General features: G+C 39.3%; 1 long non-coding RNA gene across 1 annotated transcript in view; it reads right to left on the bottom strand.

The window, feature by feature from the left end:
• Positions 1-2,903: 2,903 nt before the first annotated feature.
• LOC120405764 overlaps positions 2,904-20,678 on the bottom strand; it is a 156,930-nt gene continuing 139,155 nt past the window's right edge. Inside the window, exon 4 of the long non-coding RNA XR_005598840.1 lies at positions 2,904-3,211. This is a non-coding gene — a long non-coding RNA (uncharacterized LOC120405764). The remainder of the gene's footprint in view (positions 3,212-20,678) is intronic.

Genomic DNA, 20,678 nt, shown 5'->3' with positions numbered 1-20,678 from the left:
CAAATTCTTTCATTTTTGTGTGTATCTACCCTTCCTGTTTCCTGCCAGGACTGGAAGTAGAAATGATGAAATATTGCAAGACAGGCCTTTTCATATCTGGCCTGTGTAGAAGTAAGAAAGATCCTTTGCCCTTGATCTTTAAAGTCCCTGATGATCAACTCTGGTTTTGCTGGTTGTTTCTGCCACTGCAGATGGAGTTAAGAGGTGGCAGTGTCTTCCTGGTTAGTATTCTATATTTTGTGTAAGTATTAAGCCTATTTTGAACTCCCCTTTAGAGTCTAAAGTGCAACTTCACTGATAAGTCTAGTTATTTCTATCCATTGGGTGAACCTGTGCATGCATCATTATGGACTTTTTTGGTCTGGATCAGGACATGAGATGCAATTTTTAGCTTTTTTAGCGCCTTGCCATGCTCCTTTAAATAATACCATAAAAGCACAAGGTGTTTATATGGTCAAAAAATAATCTGTCCTTATTTGAAGGGTAAGGGAGAAATAGCTAATGACATTTGCCAACTTCCTATTCAGACAGGAGAAAAATCCTGGTTCAATCATTGTTTCACACTTCACAGATGCTCTAGCAGGGATGATTTGTGATCCTCACCTAGGAAGTCTGGTTTTGATTTTTTCCAATTTGAGATTGTACAATTTTCTAATTAGGACCTCTACAGACGTAGGAGAGAAGCTATGCTATCATTTAAAACATCTTTACTTTATGAAGGAAATAGAAGCAATGAGGGTCGGAGGAGGGGGGAGCGCGAAGGGTTGCTCCAAAAACCTGGATTCAACCAGTGACCTTTAGATTAGTCTAACATTAGCTACTGAGTTTTCTAGTTCTGCTGGGTGTTTGGGAGAAGACAGAGGAGGTTCCTTGTACATGATCTATACTCATACTTTAGGACAATTTGCTTCTGCTCTTTTACAGGATGTTCTTAAAGCTCCCTCATAGAAATGGGAGAAAGATAACAAAAAAGATGAGAAGCTCAGCTGTAGGAGTTGATGTCAAGGCAGAGGCTTCTGTGAGATTACTAGTTTAGTACCTCTCACTTGCTGAGCTGATTTAAGGCACAATTCTTTTCTAGGTTATGGCTCAAGAACTTGAGCTTGTTGGGGTGATATTAGCCACAGGTCTCTTGCCTAATGCCTCTGGTTTGCTGGGCTGAGGTCAAAGGCTCACACAGATGAAAATGGCATTATTTGCCCTGAATCATAAGAAAAATGAAACCCTTACTAGGCAGTAAGGAGAGAGAATATTACTGAGAGTTGAAGAACCATAAATCTTCAGCTGTGAGATAAACATAGGAACATCTACACTGCAGAAAGCAGTCCTCAGAGCTGGTCCAAACACCTTTTGAATGACTCAGCTGGGGAAAAGGAGAGAAGCCCAGCATCGATGGAAGAACAGGACTGAAGATCACATATTTTTACAATTGGAGTGGGGTGAAAGTTCAGCATATCAGCTGCACTATTATGAGTCTACCTATGTATCATAACAGGCCTTCGTAAAAATCTTAATCAGGGTATAAAGTACCTTTTATTAACCACCTAATTCCATCTTCACATATATTTATATACAAAGTAGCATTTTATGGGCTCAACCATGTAACAATCTCTTCTTGAAGATCAAAATGAAAACAAGTACTGGCATTTGTCCATACTCCACTCACAAGAAAGAAACAAATCCCTAGTAGAAAAAAAACTAAAAGCAAAAACCACTATCATTCTTTCCAAATAGTCCAGCGATAAAGATTCCTGGTTTGATTAGATGGCATTGTTTAGACAGTTTATTGGTGGAGGCTGTGCTTAATTTGAGTTAATACTTTTAATGCTACAGTTGTGGTTCAGGGTTTGTGTAACGTTGTGGCTGTCCTATTCACATTGCAAAGCACCACTATAAAAACCTGTTAACTGTTTATTAGACACAAAGAAGACAAATACTAATTTTAAATATGTGAACTGTTTTTAGTAAGCAGAACTTCATTTTTACAATTTCCTTTATTCTGGCCTAGAGTCGCTTTAAAGAGAAAAGCCCTTGCTTGACAGTTTGTTACATAGTATTATCCTTTTTTGAGAAAGGGGAGATTCAGTTATAGGTTTCTGGTTGTCATTAAAGTGTAATCCTGTTTCTTTTGAGAAAAGACATACATAGAAAAGAGAAAAGAATAGCAAAAGAAAGAAAATGCAGCTTCTGTCTCTGATACTTGCTGCTGAAAAAACATCAAATGCACCTCACACAATGTGCTCATGACATTTATCTGCCTTGATTCTAGCCATACTTTTGCCAGGATCAGGCTAAGGAATTGTTTTTAGTTTGCTTTTCTGGTCACATATTCACACTAGTGTTGCAGGGGTAGATTTGTCATGGCTGGCTAAGCCAGAATCATATTAAATAAAAGGCAGAAAGAGAAAGGTAGGGAAAATGTGACAGAGGAAATTCATACATTAGGGGCTTGATTCTGTTCCCATTCAAGTCAATGGAAAACCTCCATTAACTTTAATGGTATAGGATCAAGCCCTAGATCAAGGGAATAACAATGGAGAACTAAGGTGTTGCTCAGGATACAGCACAAAGGAGGTGGTGATGTAATTTGACTGTCTCCCTATGTGGTCAATACATCTTTTAGGATCATGAAAGTGATATGATGGTAAATCTGGGGTCCCAGCAAGTGCTGGGGATAACCACCATCATGAAGGTGAAGTTTGTTGACATGCAGCAGCAGCTATCCTCTTCTCTCCTCACTCCCTCTGCAATCATTTTTTTGGGGGGAGGTAGAGGGGGGAGAGTAAATCAACAAATTGCAGGTGTCTTCTCCAAAAAAGCAGTATCTGAAAGGGGAGGGAAATTCATCTTATGTAAATTAACCTATCAAACACACATCTACTGGTTCTGGGAGACACTTCCGCTTATAAGACAACACATATTGTTCCCATAACAATTGTGACCTCACCACAAGCCTTCATCGCAATTGTACAGTTTAAACACATCTAATTTGTAGCAGATGTTTTGACTCCCATTTATTCTTAATTTATAAACAGTTTTCACATAACATGTTTACAATTTAAGGTAGCGTCTTGTCATCTTCTATTCACATTGGACAGTTTAAGATTCTAGGCCTCACTACAGCAGAAGAGACCACTTCACTTAGGATAGGCTCCACCTGCAGAAGGAACAAATGTGTAGCTCATCTGCCCTCTCCTCCTGCCACCGCATGCTGTGAGTGAAAAGATGGATGGTGTTTCAGTTCAGATCAATTTTAGGGATATGAAAATTTTGAAGAGATTATAATCAAACCTAGCAAAAATGGGATTTTTTACTATTTGCTAGATGCTCAGCATTACCAACTATATATCTGTTAGTGATTAGCTAAGTATTGACAAATGAAGGCTAGTACTTAACCAGTCCACTGCCCCAAAAATCTGCAGCTGCTAGAACTATCCTATAAGTTATAACTCCTAGCAATATCTGTCTTGAAAGGATTCACAATAAGTCTATGGACAATACTATTTATTGGCAATTGAGCTCTCCAATACTCCTTATGGACAAGCCCTTAAATCCTTTAAAATCCTGCTGTAATTCTCTATGGCGTATTTCTTACCACAAGAAAGGAGAGGGATTTTTTCTTAAATAAAGTCTGAGCAACAGGCAGACAGTTTTTGAAATACCCAGTTAAACTGCCTCTACCCACTCTCCCTGATCTCTTTGCTCAATTTTTTCCCCACTTATTTTGAAATCACATCTCCTTTCTCCTGTTTCCCCTCTTCTTCCCCTGTGTTATCCTCTTTCCTCTATCATCTCATCGCAGCCTTATTAAAAAGCTCCTCAGCTCTTTAGGGAGCAGGAGTGGTTTCCAATAAATATAGGTAATGATAGAAAAGGAACATTGGTCCTAGGTGGATTTTAACTCTTCCTACCAGTGTTTAACAGCTTATTACAGCTGCAGAAAGTTATTTCAGCTAAAATGCTGACAATCTACTAGAACACTGGTACACAGATTATATTGCAGAACACACTTACCACTGTTATTTAATTAAAAATAAATGAAATCAACCTGTTCTTAGAAGGTAAACCCTGGGGGCAACTAGAGCAGTTTAGCCACCTGCTATTGTCAATGAAAATGATGCATGGTATAGTACTTTATAAGTGGAAACTGAAGATCAGACTATACCCTCACTTACATTGCATTCAGCCTCCCTGAAATCATTGTCGTTGCACAAAGTGTGAGGACAGAATCTATTCTTTAGTATATGCAATGATATTGCAGCCATACAACTGTAAATATAATGGAAACCTTACACTAGATTTCTAAAAAGGGTAGCCTCAATTTGTACATAATAAAATCAGTAGATATGGTATTCTCAATACATAATTATTCCTATGCATTATTCCAGGTTTATGCACTGCACCACAGAATAAGAATTTTTTAAAAAAATCTTCAACTAGTAACCAGGTTTTGTAGAAGTAGAATAATAAAGTCTGATAATCTCCATTCAATGATGTCATTTAAGAATGAGAAAGAACTGTAGGTATCTGATTTCACATATCCACAGGAGAGCAAAGCAAAAATGCTGATTTGTTGTAAAGCTATCAAAAACACCTGTCTGAAAACACTATTTTCAAAATCGCACAGGAGCCTAAGTCTCACTGAAAGTCAATGGTCATGAGAGAAAGTGAAAGAGCTGTGATTCAGTGGACTAGCATTCAGCTTTATAGATTGCTTGGCCTTCTTTTAATTGTATTTCTTGGTCTATTCCTCACTTTAATTCTTTATAAAAATACCTCCCCCACAAAAAATAAGTTAATTGATTTGTAGCATACTTCTCAATTATCGTGGCACTGGCATGAAATCCCACTTTCCAAACATTTTTTAAAGGAGTATTACACTTTCCTATCAGTCTCTAACTCTGCATGTGATGTTCTGGTGAATTTCCATTTCTCTAGACTTCTCATCTCTATGCTCTTTGGCTCAGGAGAGTCATAGGTATGTTCCCATGACAATTGGCATAAATAGGCTAAAAAAGCAGATTTCAGCATTTTTTTCTTGCTGCATTGCTCAGAGGTAACAGGAGCAGTTTGATAACTGGTTCAGCAGATGTTCAGTCTATAGAGAGACCGATAAGGAGAGCCAATCTGGCACACTGTTTAGACGTCAGACAATTAGCAAGATGCGGGCAGGAGGGCATGTTCTGCAATGTTCAAAAGACAGAGGCATAGATGGCAGCTAGATTACTGTAAGAAAGAGGGTAGATAGCAACTCTCTTGCATCACCACAGACAATGTCCCCAAAATTCATGTCTTTATGAATTTTAAGAAGTACTCCTATACCATAAACTTTACAAACATTACACAAAATCCAGTGGCAGTTTGTCAAGGCAATTCAGGAAAGGTTTGGGTGGAGTTCACATCTAAAGTTTAATTCTGAAATGATTCCATTGAGACAAGGGATAATAAAACAGCTCTTTTGTAACTACATCCAGTCCTAAACTATGAAAATCTTGGCTCGCCCATATTTCAGTTGAATCTTTATTATGATTTTACTGTAATAGCATACATTGTAATACCTTTTAATCGACACACACTTTTTATAGAAACAAACATTATATGCACTATTTATAAATCTGATAAACCTTATGTATGCTGCAGGGGTCATCTTTTCCCAGGAACTTGAAGATGTAGGTAAGTTGTACAGGTGGGGAATTTTTGGAAGCGGGGCAGTGGGAGATGAGCTTTTAAGTAAATTGGCTGGCTTACTGCTGTTGGGTTATATTCAACTGTACTGCTGCACTTAGAATATTACGTGTGCTGCTGTAGTCTGTGTTTGTATCAAGGGTGCCTAGGCTAAGTGGATGGACACCCCATCTCCCTTTGTCATCATTTTCATAAATCAAAATATATAATGATGTGTCTGTCACTGGGGTGGACTAAGACTATATGAGATCTGGGGGGATCCCAAATATGTTTCCTGAAAGCATCTTTGAAAACCAGGTGCATCATGCACAAATCCAGCATTTCCAATGCAAACACATATCAATGCTTTTCAAGACCTAGCATCCCAACAAATGCAACCATTTGACTTCGGATCCAAAAATGCCAGCCTACAGGGCTCTGCACACTCGATCCTATAGTCAAGTTCCTCAGATCCCACATTGTCTCCTGCCATGAAAAACTGAAGCATAAAATAAAATGTTTTATTTTTTATTTTTCAGATAAATGTTTTAATATTTCTAAAAATATTAAAAATAACCTTCCAGTAAAGACCTTACAATAAGAATAAACTATCCTGAAATAATATATAGTTAAAGGTACAAAACTCCTTATTACACAATAACCCTCTTTGTTCACATAGTAGCATACTTTTCCATGCCATTATCTATTTTAATCTATCCATGTACATTTTGTAAAAGCAACTTAAGCACCACTTATTAAGAATATGGTCCATTATTTCTCTCTTGCTTTTGTTCTGCTTTGTTTCCTTCAGTCTGTTGTTTTGTTTCATTTACAGTATTTGTGTATCTTGGTTTATACACACCCTGGGTTTGAGTGTGTGTGGGTTTCTTCAGGCCAATGTTTTATATTCAGTATCCACACTCTCCTCTCTTCCTTCCTCTTTCCCCATCTTTTTTTCCTCCCATCTTCTCTCATGTTGTCTGTACTACATCCTCTCTTCACTGTGTCTCCCTCCAAGTACATCCTCTCTCCATCATGAATTAAAGTTCATAAAGATTTTTCCTTAATGTCTCAATTTTTTCTTCATAATTCTTTGTGAAGTGTTCAGGCAGTGTTTTATTCATTTTAATGCTAGTCTGTGATCTCAGACCTATGAACAATTCATAAACATGCTTCCCACTGGAAAACCATGACATGGAATTGTATGACAGGTTCTCAGTTTTGCAAGTGCCTAAGAATGACACTGTACAGTGGAGATAATTGAAATGTGAATTATCTGAAGAGAAGAATTTTGAGTGCATACTGCAAAATTATCTTGTTTTCTGCAGTTCAATGCAAAAAGTAAAGTGAGAAGTTTCAAAACTATATTTTAAGCTTGTCCAATGTAAAAGTAAATTAGATGCAACATGAAAGTGTGATCTCTAAATGTTCTCTTGCACTCATCTGTGTGTGTAGTTCCCGCATCTGCACATAGTTCTTAACCATTAATTTTGTTTTGCCATCTGGAAAATACCAGCATTGGTACGACTGAAGAGTAGTACCACAGGATACAACAGTAACCATGACTGGAGAGGGGATATAAGAAAGAAGCATTTATAGAGACTAGAACAATGAGACAAGTTCATGACTTGACATCATAATAGTATTTTATTTGCTATGTGCTACAGCGGGAGCCACTGCATCAACAGAGAACCCTCAGGTGATGTTATCTGAAGACTAGATAAGGAGGTTCTGGAATGTGTATTATACACTATGGGCAGGATTCTGTGGTCCACTAAGTTCACTTTCAGCGCTAGTTGAAATTTGTCAGAACATTTGACAGATAACTGGGTTTTAGATAAAATGTGAATTTTCATGGAAAGTAACTGCTTGTTTCTAAAATTCTTTATTTTTCCTTTTCAACAATTTTTAACTTAATTTTTGGGGGGGCAGTGGTGGATTTTTTTTAATTAAAAGTCAAAATTGTTTGCTGGAAGTGTCAATGAAATGAAAAACTTTTCATCTGAGATAACTGGCACAAGTAGAGCTAGTGATGTGGCTGCTTGAGATAATGAAAATGCAACTCATCCAGGAAAAGACAGCAGGAGAAGCGTAGCGCAAGAAAAGAAAAATCCCTTAGAGAATAGAGGAGAACTATAAAAATGCTTAAGACAGCTAACTTTTCTGGGCAGGTATAACAAAAGAGGGAGATCACAGGACAGATGGCAGTGGAAGCATGTACAGAAAGTGTAAAAAATTGTTTACATGACAAGATAATGTGCAGCAAGATTAACCCTGGCTTGCTGTGCACTAACTTGTATTATGGACAAACCCTAAGAAAAAGGTCAAGGCGAGCTTGTCTTTTTGAGGCAACGTTATCAGAAAAATTGCCCAACCAGGTATAAAATGATTCGTGTTTTCTGGGTTCTGATTAAAAAGAACACTCATGAATAGACCTGAATACATAATCTTAAATTCTGCAATACAGTGGTTAAAGATGACTGATATTTTAAGGAAATGTACCCTAGCTCTAAGAGTCAGCAATCTACAATAATGCTCAATAGCCTAGTTGGACAGATAAGCTGCCTGTGTCAATATGGGATACGTATACTACTGTTTTAATACTGGAAACCAGGCAGGAGGGAGCTGGGAAAAGTTCCAGGCAGAAGCTCTGCACAGAGAGAAAGGTAGGTAGGATTTAAGGATAATGCTGCTTTTCCGTAAGCAAAAAGTTCCTCGATTAGAAGAAAGACTCCCTTGGTGATGCTTTACCATTGTCACATGACACCCAGGATAAAATAGCTACTTGGGTGAAGTGGCTTCTGCTGGCACAGGGAGGTACAATTCCTACCGCCTTACGCCAGCATAGACTGAATCAAGCCCACTTGGGTGTTATATCTATTAATCTAAGTAGCAATTTTTCTTTGTCTAGATATGCTAATAGAGCAGAATTTTGCCTTGAAAAAGGGTCATATGTTTTCTTCCTAATTAGCTACTTCAAGAGCAAAAGTTATAGATAACATTATTCAATAAGCTTGATGTCTCTAAAAAGCCATTAAGACTGAAGTTATGCTACAGAACAAAAGCATTTTATGCAATACAATCAGTTGAATTTTATCAATAATAAGATTTTCTCCTTCATTAAGCACTTAATGCTATCACAAACATAGGTGTATGTAGCTTCCCAATCCCCTCTCCTTCCAATAACAATATTACATTTCTCATTATATGAAGCAGCAAGGGAAAGAAGGGAATCAGTCATCATCTTTTCATTCAATTAAGTTGATGAGTGAGGGCACTTCATTTATCTTAATTAATGCTCATTTCAATCAAGATGCTGACCTTTGAACGCAATACCAAGGTTCTCAAAACTTCCAGTTCTGAATAAATTCTTGTTTTCATAAATGTGAAAGGATGTGTGATTGCTTACTGTGTCTGACCCCTGAAAGACAGCTGAGAACTCAGACAAGACTCTAAAGGAAAGATGAATCAAATGGATAACTAAAGAAAAGAACATATGTACTTTTTAATAATTAAAATCTAAATAGTGAATCTGTTGCTCTTGAAAGATGCCCAATGGACAGACTTGGAGACTGATGTCCTCCATCTGTAGTAAAGGTAAAACACAGGCCGACAATACTAGCTGTAATGATCAGGACATGGGTCATCAGGCCTAATGGTTAGAGGCTTGTGCCAGGTCAAAGTCAGAGATAGCATCAAGTGCCAGGCCAGGTGTCAGAGCTGGAGACCAAGTCAGGGTAAGATATAGGAACAGAGGGGTCCATAGTTGAAGCCAGCCAGGAATTTCTCTAGTTGCTCAGACAATCTCTTGTGTTTCTTTCTGGTTTAAATGGAGCTTCTCAGCCAATCAGGGGTGCTGGATATTCCCCAGTTGGGAGTGATGGTGTTATTACTTCTGTGGACAGGAACTGTCTCTAGAGCTGTCCAAAGGATAATGATTCTATTTCACAGAAATTGAGATTTGTTTTTGTTTCACATTGGAATGGAAACCAAACCTTTCAAATGTTGTTGTGAAGCAGAATTGTGTCAACACATCTGTTTCAGATTGAAAATCTGAGCTTTTTTATGTGCTTTTAGACCAGAAGTACTTGGTTCAGTCCCCAAAGATAAGTCTGAGATATTGTTACTCATGAAAAACCTTGAGTAAAATCATGAGCAATGGTGACTTGATCTTGCAGTCAGAGGCTAATAGCATGAAGCACAGATCAAGATCACCGGTGAGTCAAAATGGGTGTTCACAGTATTCTATGTGAGCGGATGCCAATACGCTGGAGACCAAATATCCTCAATCATGATATATACAAAAAGGATGAAAGTTTATCTTTTTACCATTTACTGCCTTGTCTCTCTCTCTCCCTCTCCATCACCATAGGGAACAAGAAACCTAAAATGTTGCAACTGGTTCCTCTTCTGTGCCATCAGATTCCTGTTCTCTGTAGTAACATTTCCACCATCTCATCCTCTCAAAGGATGTGTCACTGAAAGGACAGAGATGTGGCATCTGCTCTCAAATGGAAGCCTCCCAAATAGTTGCATTTGTCATTTTTTCCAATTGCTTACTACTCACTACCCACAGGAGACTCCTTTTGCCATTATATTGACATCAATCTTCCCACCAATATATCCTCCATGAAGATGTAATTGAACAATCCACTGTAGAAAAGATACTGGATTTTTTTTCCAGAAAACTCATTTTTCTTTACATATTCTTATTCCTTAAACATGTCACTGAGCTAGAATGTACATGCAGTGCATGAGTGTAATCCTGCTAGTGCACAAGACAGGATGTGAAAGTGACCATAACAGACAGTGAAACTGAATATATGCAAAGTACTATCAAATGTAGAAAGTAATCAATTTCTTTCAGTACAGTAATCTTATGTGTTACTTATACAAATGGTAGGTATAACATTTTCAGATGGGGATGTGGGATGCAAGTGGATGGTAACATTTTAAAGCCAAAATAAAGTTCACTGAACCTCTATTTCACATTACATGGAAAGTGGTCAGCTCCTATAAATAGATAGATAAATAAATAAATAAATAAATATGGAAACAAGGAATGAGCAGCTGAAGTCTTCTTGGTAGCTTGGTTAATAGACTTTTTTTTTAAAGTTGCAGCCCTTAATACAATATATATTTTCCATGACTTTGCCTGTCAGATTCCACTTCTCTGACCAGAATATGTTATTCTTAACCTTTTTCCAGAGGGTATGGCTGGAGAGTCTTGCCCGCATGCTCGGGGTTCAGCTGACCGCCATATTTGGGGTCGGGAAGGAATTTTCCTCCAGGGTAGATTGGCTGTGGCCCTGGAGGTTTTTCGCCTTCCTCCGAAGCATGGGGCAGGGGTCGCTTGCTAATGGAGTGGGGAGATCAGCTAATGTGGCCTGCATCTTGCAGGAGGTCAGACTAGATGATCATATTGGTCCCTTCTGATCTATGATTCTATGATTCTATGAAAGCAGTACGAAAAGCAAAAATAGGGGAAGCAGAATCAACATTTATCCCAAATACTTTGAATAAAAGGACAAAAGAAGTCAGGAACACAGCTTGAAGAAATGTAAACATTTCAAAGAAAATTGATGTTTTCCATTATAAACTTTTTATATGCATTATAAATGAGTGCTTTAAATTCAGAGCAGTTCAGATTGTACTTCAACTGATGTACTTGTCAGTTATATTTCTTGGGTATATAATTTACTTGACAGGAACAGTTTAAATGTTTTTAAATAAACCATTGTACTAAGAACAGATGCAACCAGTAATATGGCTTTAAGTTTTATTAGGCTTTTAAATGCAACCAATTTGTTAGGGTGAAATCTTTAGAAATGACCCCTAGAACATGCCAGTGGAGCGGGCCATTTGGATTGACTCATTGAACCATTCAAAGCTTTTGCATTATTCATATGCAAACACTCTTGTAATATATTATCTACATTATTGAAGACTGTGCTGGTATTACAGCTAAGGCACATATAACTTGTATAACCCACGACTGACCACTGCTAAAGAACAGGCTCAGTGAACAATTTCACTAGATTATATTTTGAGTCAAAATAACATTATTTTTCCTAAACTTAATTTTTTTGGTTTTTGTATGCCAGATTGTCCCTACTTCTTCCTTGAAGTAAATTACCCTGTTTCTGAAGAAGCAATTTATCCATCTACAATAGCCCTGACTAATGGATGGGTGGATGTAAGTCATGGTTGGCAAGTTTTTAAGGTATTGAGGGTTGCATGAGCATGGATCAGTACAGCAGTTCACCTCCTTCAGACATTAACGAGAAATATTCAGATAAAGAAGTCAGTGCACCCTCTATTTTTTTTAAATTTAGCCTGAAGTGCATCACATTTTCCCTAGGGTAACGGCCAATATTTGTCTGCACTGTGTCCCAGATATTCAGATGAATTTTAAAGCCTGCTAAAAGGAAGCTGAATGCTCTAGGTGAGATCACCATGTCTCTATTAATGCAGAAGTAATTTATATATAATTATTTAATTACTTCAAAGATGTTGTGAGTATTGACGTTAATACATGGTATTTGTACAATATTTGACAAACTGAAGTGGTAGAGACCTTAACTTCTATTTATCCGCAATACCGCTTATTGTTAGTGCTATATTAATATATATTAATGCACTTTGACTTGTTTTCTCTACTATCCTAATAAGGAACCGTTGCCTTCCCTTTGAATCAAAAGGTAACCCACTACGTTGTATAGCTACTTTGTGATAAGCAAACCAGCTATTTTATCTACCAACCTCCAATTTAAAAAAGGCTCTCTGTTTCACACTGAAATATAGAAACGAGATGCTTTAACATAATAGGAATTTCTTGATTAAGTATTTCAAATAAATTACATTGTGTGCATAATGAACCAACGGCAGCCAAATGAAAGGAGACACTCATTCATTAAAGTGAAAAATATTTGTGTTATTGTTTGCCATCTTAACTGTAATATATTAGACTGATGTTCTAGATCTCTTGGTTAAGCTTTGTAACTTTGGACAACTGTGGGGATATGTTCAGATATAAAAAGATAATGGTTGCATGAATCCTAACAAGTTTTGATTATTTATGCCTTGGATTTCAGTAAAAACATGCAAGTTTTTTAGCCCAGGATGATTCCTAACCACTTTTACTTTTCATTACAACTACAATGTACTTTATCCCTTAGTAACAGAAGATAATTATCTCAAAGCATTAAATAATTATACCTGTCAGGCTGAGTACTAGCCTCTCATTTTCTTCTAAATGAGATTCAAGAGGTTGGTTTTCATGTATAAATACCTATATGGTCGGGGCCCTACCAATCTTAGGTATCCTATCTGAGTTGGTCTTCAGGCTCTGGCACAATTTCACAATATTTTTTAAAGCTTTTGCTTGAGTGGGGTGGTATTTAAAAAATGAAGTCCTTCCTCCTACTAGAATGGTGATCATCACTGCACTACTTCTCAATAGCTTTGGTATTGAAATTAGTTTTTAGAATGGAGGATGGCTTATTGTTTACTGATATTGTAGGAAATGTTGTAACTTCACTTTTATATAACATAGTGCTTAATGTCAGTACATCCAGAGACTTGGGTGACAAGTAAAAGCATTTATAAATACAAATAACAGTCACAGAAGACAAACTTTTGGGTGGCCTATGTGAATCATCAAGGTTACCTCTTCTTCTGATTAAGAGCTAAACACTCAGTCTTATTGATAAATGAAATTTTAGACACAGGAACTTTAACATGTCACTTACAGACACACATTCGTAATGGTATTTGGAAGCTTTAATAGAATTAAACTAAATAAAATTTACATGAAATAGGCAAAACCACAATTAAATAGCAAAGCAGGAACAATAGAGTCTTCACGAAAAAAAAATCCACACACAACCACATATGAAGCCATGCAAAACACACAAGCAGCAGGAAAGCAAAAACTACACAAGCAAATCCTAAAGTCTTGAGACTAACTTTTACAGAACCAAGACATATGCCTATGTTGGATTGAAAATTCCAGAGCTAGACCTTCAGTGGAAAAGATGCTGTCTCATTTCTTCTCAGGACACCTGCATGGTATGTGAATTCACAAATCCATATTAAATGCCTGATCCTGCACAGACTCACTCATGTAACATTAAACCTGTAGCTAGATATACCCATTGCATAGGTCACTAAATGAATCAGAAAACAGGTAATAGTTGTCTGAAGGATAAGAATTATTAACTTTTTAGGAAGTCAGAGTGACAAAACACTGCTTTCAGCTTATATAATAAAAAGCATAGCTAAAAATAATTAAAATGCAACTTTCAAAGTTGAGCCTGTCTTGAAGTTTAATAATTACTTTAGTTTCAGTACAGTGCTGAACTTCATACACAATGTTAGCTCTTGACACTTGGAACTAGAATTTCTAAATGCTAAGTGCTAATGCGCAATGCATTAACCCTTCAACCTAGGAGCTGCAGAGACCCTCTAGTAACAAGTGGTCATCGGGAGTCTACTTTGGCAGATTCCTAAATCACTCATTTCAAACTCTGAGCTAAAGCTTACTCTTGCCCATGGAAGTGTGCAAGGCAGAAAATGAAAGCTCAATGACAACATGTGAAAATCTGGCATGCAAGCAGTGTTGTATGCAATGTGGGTGGAAAGACAATCTTGCCAGGGTGCCCAAGAATGAGCTGACAATCATACGCACCAAACAAAATGGGGCAAACATGTACCATGGCCAAAGACAGTAATCAGGCAGTAAAAGTTTCCCAAGGTTTCTCAGTGTCTAATAAGATATGGTAAATTTTCAGACATCTGTAGTCATCCCTTTCCTCCTCTAACATCACGCTTCATCATCAGTCTTTGATGGACAGACATGGTCTGAGCCTAGAGTTGAAACAAGTAACTACTGCAGGCTAACTACAGTTATGGACAACACTGTCAATTTTTAGGCAGAACTCCCCATTGGGGAAAAAACAAAGAACAAAAAAATGGCGCAATAGGGCCCTTGTTATAAATAGTTAGTAAAGGGTTAAAAATAGTACCTGGTAGGCACCTAACCTAAGAACCAATAAAAAAAAAATTTAAAATTTCTAGGAGGGAACTTTTTCCCTCTGATCCTGTGTGTTTTGTCTTTAGCCGTCTGAAGTTACAAAAGTCCAAATGTTTTAATCAAGTCTACAAGTTTCTACCTTCTAAACTAATTTCTTCTAGTCAAAATAGTGAGTATTAAAAAGATACTTTGTGTCATTATCTAATAATCCTATGTTTGCAATTCTGTGTGTTTGTTATTGATTATTCTTAATTCTGCCTGTACTGGTTGTACTAAGAAGAGAGAAAATTCTCTCCAAAACTTAGCAAGGTTATACCCTATGAGTGTCCAGCTTAAACTCATAAAGATTTTGTATTTTCTTTTTTAATTGGTTCTTAGGTTAGGTGCCTACCAGGTACTATTTTTAACCCTTTACTAACTATTTATGACAGCCCTATAAAGTCAACCAGAAAAGAACAGTCTTAAAATGGGTTGTATATTATATTTATTCTTACTAGCTTTCTAGAAAAGCCATACTTTTGTTCTAGGAGGGAAAGTACAAGTTCGCAGCAGAAATAGATGTTTGTGAATTAGCACTTGTGATACAGTTCCTCCTCTACCTTGGTGGGTCTTGCGCTTATTGGCAGATTTGCTCACCTCAGTGATCTTCCCCACAGTATGGGTCAACTTCTCCTGTGTCTGATCAGGAGGTGGGAGGTTTGGGGGGAACCCGGGCCCGCCCTCTACTCCGGGTTCCAGCCCAGGGCCCTGTGGATTGCAGCTGTTTATAGTGCCCCCTGTAACAGCTGCATGACAGCTACAACTCCCTGGGCTACTTCCCCATGGCCTCCTCCAAACACCTTCTTTATCCTCACCAGAGGACCTACCTCCTGGTGTCTGATAATGCTTGTACTCCTTCGTCCTCCAGCAGCACGTCCTTTCACTCTCAACTCCTTGCGCCTCTTGCTCCCACCTCCTCACACGCACTTCCTCTTCTCTGGCTCCCCCTCGCCTGACTGGAGTGAGCTCCTTTTTAAACCCAGGTGCCCTGATTAGCCTGTCTTAATTGGTTCTAGCAGGTTCCTGATTACTCTAGTGCAGCCCCTGCTCTGGTCACTCAGGGAACAGAAAACTACACATCCAGTGACCAGTATATTTGCCCTCTACCAGACTCCTGTACCTCACTGGTTTGGGTCTGTCACACACTGTATGTAAAGGAAGTTTTTCCAATATCTCAATTAGATTTCTAGTCATTCAATCCTCTCCCTAAGACTTATATAGTACTAAGTAGGGCTATAAATAGAGAACCATTTAGAAAGATGTAAGACGATACTGTAGATAATGCAAAATATATTAAATAAGTTGTATCCATTTTATTTATAAGAATGAGAGTTCTACAGCAAGAAGATTCCTTCTTAATGTCTGTGTACAACATGTATTTGTTATACAGAGGGAGAATCGCTCTTAAAATGTGCTAACAAAATGTATATATTGTGGACAGTAAATTCAGAGCACTGTAACCTCTGGATATTAGAGATAGTATGGGAAGTTACTGACTGCCTTCTTTACATAGTTAATAGTCTGTGAAATTCTGTTCAGTCATGTCTCCTGTGCTTGGTTGTGTGGTTTCACAAAGTATGATTCAATGTGCAAGAATGGTCAGAAGTTTTAGTGGAAAATTGGGATTTCAACTAAATTAAGTCTTTCATTGGGATATGCAGCCTAAACCAGCAAGCCCAGCCAATACAGAGAAGAATGGGAATGCAAGGCAGCCAAATTATGAGGTGCCTTAATGGCACCCCATGAGGCACTACAATGGCATTTCTGAAACAAAGTATATAATTTTGCAACCAAATATTTCAGTAGGATTTTTTTCCCAACACACAAACACACACATGCACACGCATGCACACACACACCTATAATCCCTGCAGATCTCCAGGCATTTAAAAAAAAAAGAAATATAGTGATCACTTCAGCCATCAGTGACATTAATGAGGCTACTTACATCCTTGAAGTTAGGCATGTGCATAAGTACCTTGTTGAATCAAGGCCCATGTCTGACCCTGCTAGGAATTTGCAATGCAAAACTTTCAAAAGATATTTCAAAGAGATTTTTCTACTCCAATAAAAGCTCTGTGGGTTTCCCATATGCGGGGCAGATGTTATCTAACTGGATATTAATTTATTTCTTTCTGCTCTGCAGTGTTAACTTTAGGGATGGATGTCTGATGGAATGGAACAATTTTATCTGGCAAATATGAGAAGCTACAGTATTTCATAAAATATGTGGTCCATTAACAGTGTGTAATAAATCAATATTTTATGCATTTGTAGGCATTTTTAACATATTCCCCTTTGGAGGAAAGTATATTGGTGCCAGGGGTGAAAGTAACTTAAAGGACCTACCAGTACACCGGGGCCTAACCTGGAAGAGGCAGGGCCTTTAGAGCCCCAGGCCCTTTAAATCGAGATTTAAAGGGCCCAGGGCTCCGGCTGTGGTAGTTGCAGCTTGGAGCCCCGGGCCCTTTAAACCACCACTAGAGCTACCAACTGCAGAGGCGGCTGGAAGCCCCGGGGCTCAGGGGCCATTTAAAGGGCTGGGGCTCTGGCCACCACTACCGCAGTGGATCCCCGGGCCCTTTGAATCACCTACGGAGCCCCAGGGCTCCTGGCTGCCTCCGCTACCCGGGGGCTCCAGCAGCGGGGCTCAGGTGGCAATTTAAAGGGTCCAGGGCTCCAGCCGCTGCTGGGAGCCCCAGGCCCTTTAAATCACCACCTAAGTCCCATTGCCAGAGCCCCGGGGTAGCAGCAGCCGAGGGCTCCGGTGGTAATTTAAAGGGCCAGGGGCTCCCAGACCCTTTAAATTGCGAAGGAGCCCCAGGGGCTCCTGGCTGCTGCCACTACCCCAGAGCTCTGGCAGAGGGGCTCGGGCGGTGATTTAAAGGGCCCGGGGATCCGGCCACCACTACCACCCCAGGCCCTTTAAATCACCACTGGAGCCCCGCTGCTGGAGCCATCAGTGATTTAAAGGGCCCAGGGCTCCACTGTGGTGGCAGCAGCCAGAGCCCTGGGCCCTTTAAATTGCCATCCGAGCCCCGCTGCCAGAGCCTCTGAGGTAGCGGCGACGGCCAGGGTCTCCGGTGGTGATTTAAAGGGCCCAGGGCTCATGGCCACTGCTACCGCAGCAGAGCCCTAGGCCCTTTAAGTCACTGAGGGAACCCCAGGCCCTTTTCAATCGCCGCCTGGGGAAGCCGGTCTGGTATGCCGCACTGGACCATACTGACTTACTTTCACCTCTGATTGGTGCTTAACATAACAGCTGGACATGAACAGGATAGTGCTTTTACAAAGTGCTCCCAGCAGCATGAGATAATGGTTTTTAAAAAAAATCTATGTAATATGTTTTTGTTTCCTGCTTGTCTCGCCCATTCTCTTACAAGGGCCAAGTTTAATCAAGGAGATAGAGTTAAACACATGGTCAAGAGGGATGCTGTCTTGTAGTTCATCAAACCAATCAAATAGTACTGTAAGCACATGTAGCTACAATTGATAATAATCAAGATTTTAACAAGCAGGGGGAAATGAATAATTCGTTCTTGATGTGGTCTTTGGACTGGAATCCCCTGGATTCTGAAATTCAGTACTTTAGAAAAATTACTCTGAAGAGATTTCATGATACAAAGATTTCTTTGCACTTGTCAGGGAGCCAAGGTGGCCTCTCATCAGCAATATGGCTTCAGGTTGAATTTCTCTCCCCTCTTTGGAGTCCATTTCTTTCTACTGAATACTGATTAGCAGCTATACCTTCTTTGTTCCTTTCTCTGACTTTCAGTCTCATTTTTAAATATGAGTCCAACAAATTCAACTTTATGAAACGGCAACTGGAAGTCAATCGTGGTGAAGGTATGGCAAATCCCGTATACAGTCTTGCTGGGTGGCTAGCAGAACTGGTGTGGATAAGCTAAGCTTCTCCATTTCCCTGGGGAACATTATCTACAGAAGGTGGGATTGACAAGAATAACATTGCACATACTCAACCAATTAACAGCTGGATGTTAGTACAGTGATGTCATTACTAGAAAATGGTGGTAGGAGGGATATTTCATTACCAATGGAAACCATGGGCAGCATGACATGTGGTATATACATACATTACAAATACAAAAATTCTGTTGAAAAAAACATTAAGGTTGCAAAGTCAAGCACTCAAAAGTTAGGAAATGCCAGAATTACAGTTGCCCTTAATCTTAATTTGCCCCCTTGTGCATAAGAACTGTGATATATTCTTTAGTTACATGATCACATGCTAGTTTTCTCCCACAGCACCCCTGGTTCATTCACTGCATGGTGATTACTGAATAAGTAGCTATTCAAAAGTTTGTTTTATCTTCATTGTTCAACATGTAGCCCTCTGTCTTATTCACTGACCACTGCGCAAACCCTGCTCTGAAGGCAAAATTATTAATTTCCTCAGGGGCTATTCTGAAGTGTTCATCATTATACTAAGCACTTCACAAATATCAATCAATTTACCTTCACAACGCCCCCATGAGGTGAGGAGTGATATTATCCCCATGTATAGAGGGAGGGGGGGACCTGAGGCTCAGAGAGATAAAGATGAAAAGCTTCTACTAATTTTGGGTGCACAGTTGGAGACACCCGAGACCTGATTTTTCAGAGTACTTAGTAATATATAGCACTTTATATGTTCAAAGTACAGCTTCCATTGACTTCAGTTGCAACGATCAGTGATCAGAACATCTGCATAATCAGATGTCCAGGTTCTAACGATAGGCACCCCAAAAATTAGGAACACACAGTTATGTCCAGATTTCTATAGGTATTTAGGCACCTAGAGATGCAGATAGGTATCTAGGGATAGATTCACAATGGGACTTAGGTACTTAGAGTGGCAGTTAGGCACCTAATTCCAAAATTTAGAATCCCCCAAGTCCCTGTTCAGATGCCACTTAACCTTTCAGGGACCTAAATTTCCTAAGGAGCCTACGTTTCCACTAATAAAGTCCCCAAGGCACATCAATTTCTGTTGGTGAACAGGAGACCAGCTGTCTCAGTCCTGACACCACCAAGTACCTTGGCACTTAACTGACACCTAAGACCTAGCAGGATTCACAGGCCTTCCCCACCTATTTTGCCTCCAGGGCCCAATCCAGTAGATGTACTCTAAAGTGTCCAATGAGCATATCTACCAGAGGAGGAAGGGGTGGGGATAGTAGTATCCCCCTTTCACCCAGTAGACCAATGGTTAGAGCAGTTACTTACATGAGACTTAAATTTAAATCCGCACTCTCCCCAGTGTGGATCAGGGATGTGTGAGCTCCAGTCTTGCACTTCCCAGTTAAGTGCCCTAACAATTGGACTATAGATATTCTGGGGTGGGCTCTCAGTTTATTCTGCTAAAGGTGTTGTACTTTTCATAAAACACTTGAATAGTAACTGAAGTAGGGAGTGGAACTTGGGTCTCCCACTTCCCAGGTGGCCAACATACACACACACACTCTCCCCTTTCTTACCAGTTCCAAGTCTACTCACACCCCCTAACTCCCAGAGTCATTCTCCTTACCCAGCCAGTTCCATTCATAGTTTGTCCCCCACCACCCAAGTCTCTTGTCCCAATCTACTCCTTTCTCTTCCTTGTCCCCTGAGCATTGAAATCAGATGGCTGGTTTCTTCCTCCATGCTTCTTTGATATCAACAGAGGGGGTCACAGGAGAGACAGTCTCTCTGCACTCAGTTCCAGTGCCCAGCCCCAAACTGTACTTTGCAGCCCAGAGCATCTGGAAGCAGCCATTACAGGGGGAAGTCAGGCTTCACCCCAGTAAAGCTGAGTTACTCTGTGGGGATGGGACATATGTCTGATCTGCATTAGGGGTTGTGAGAAGCTAGAGCATACTCAGTGAGGATAGAAGCTTCAGAGATTTAACTGCTTAAATTGAAAGTGTCTGTACTTAGCATGTGCAAATTAATTTTTCAAAGG

The sequence above is a fragment of the Mauremys reevesii genome, linkage group 5, assembly GCF_016161935.1.
Source record: "Mauremys reevesii isolate NIE-2019 linkage group 5, ASM1616193v1, whole genome shotgun sequence".
NCBI lineage: Eukaryota > Metazoa > Chordata > Testudines > Geoemydidae > Mauremys > Mauremys reevesii.
The sequence above is the reverse complement of the archived record's forward strand: the minus strand, read 5'-3'. Positions and strand labels throughout refer to the sequence as shown.